The sequence below is a fragment of the Tuber melanosporum genome, assembly GCF_000151645.1.
Source record: "Tuber melanosporum whole genome shotgun sequence assembly, scaffold_169, strain Mel28".
Classification (NCBI taxonomy): domain Eukaryota; kingdom Fungi; phylum Ascomycota; class Pezizomycetes; order Pezizales; family Tuberaceae; genus Tuber; species Tuber melanosporum.
Window position 1 is genome coordinate 136,722 of NW_003298829.1, and position 807 is coordinate 137,528.

The window sequence follows — 807 nt, forward strand, 5'->3', positions numbered from 1 at the left end:
CGCCATCCAATCCAGTGATATGTAGAGAGAGAATAGTTTGCTGCCTCAATTAGGTTCCTTGAACTAGCCTGCTGGAAAATATCCTCTGTGTCTGAATCATACTCTATATCCGTACCACCTAATTCATATGTGGAATCACAATCTATGATCTCTGGCCCAGAATTGAGCTGGTAGTCAGGGTTAATTTTATTACTGATTGGTTCACATATAATACTGACTCCCAAAGCCCTCTACCTGGATAAAGTCTCATGTGTGGTCAACTGGAGGGATAGAATGATGTCAGAATATATTGCTTGAAGGTATACAAATGAGTGGACATTATGGTGACATTGCATATGGTAAGTCATAGTGTGAGTTCAAAGATCTGGTTGCTAAACTATCCACTATACTGCATAGTATAAGGAGATTAAGGCTTACATTACAGTATGCTCTCTGTATTCTGATGGCCTGATGGCCTACTAATTGGAATCTGTCATTTAATTTGCCCACTGATATCTTTCCAATAAAGAGTATGTCGTGCTTATTAAAGCTCCTGTACAGTCTTGACTCTGTGGGAGAGCTCTTATGGTCACACTAGATCTTTATCCAGGAATCAGCTAAGACATACCAGGCAACTACAGTGTGTCTCAGTACAGAGCTAGCTGGTTGTAGTAAGGTAGAAGACTCTTAGACTAAGCTATCTTCTCAATTGATCTTCCACTACCCTCATACTAATAATTATATTAGTAGTTGAAATGGGTTGGTCTGGTACTTACTACCTATAGGCAGTGAGAATCTATATTGTTCATCAAATGAGTACTCTTAATG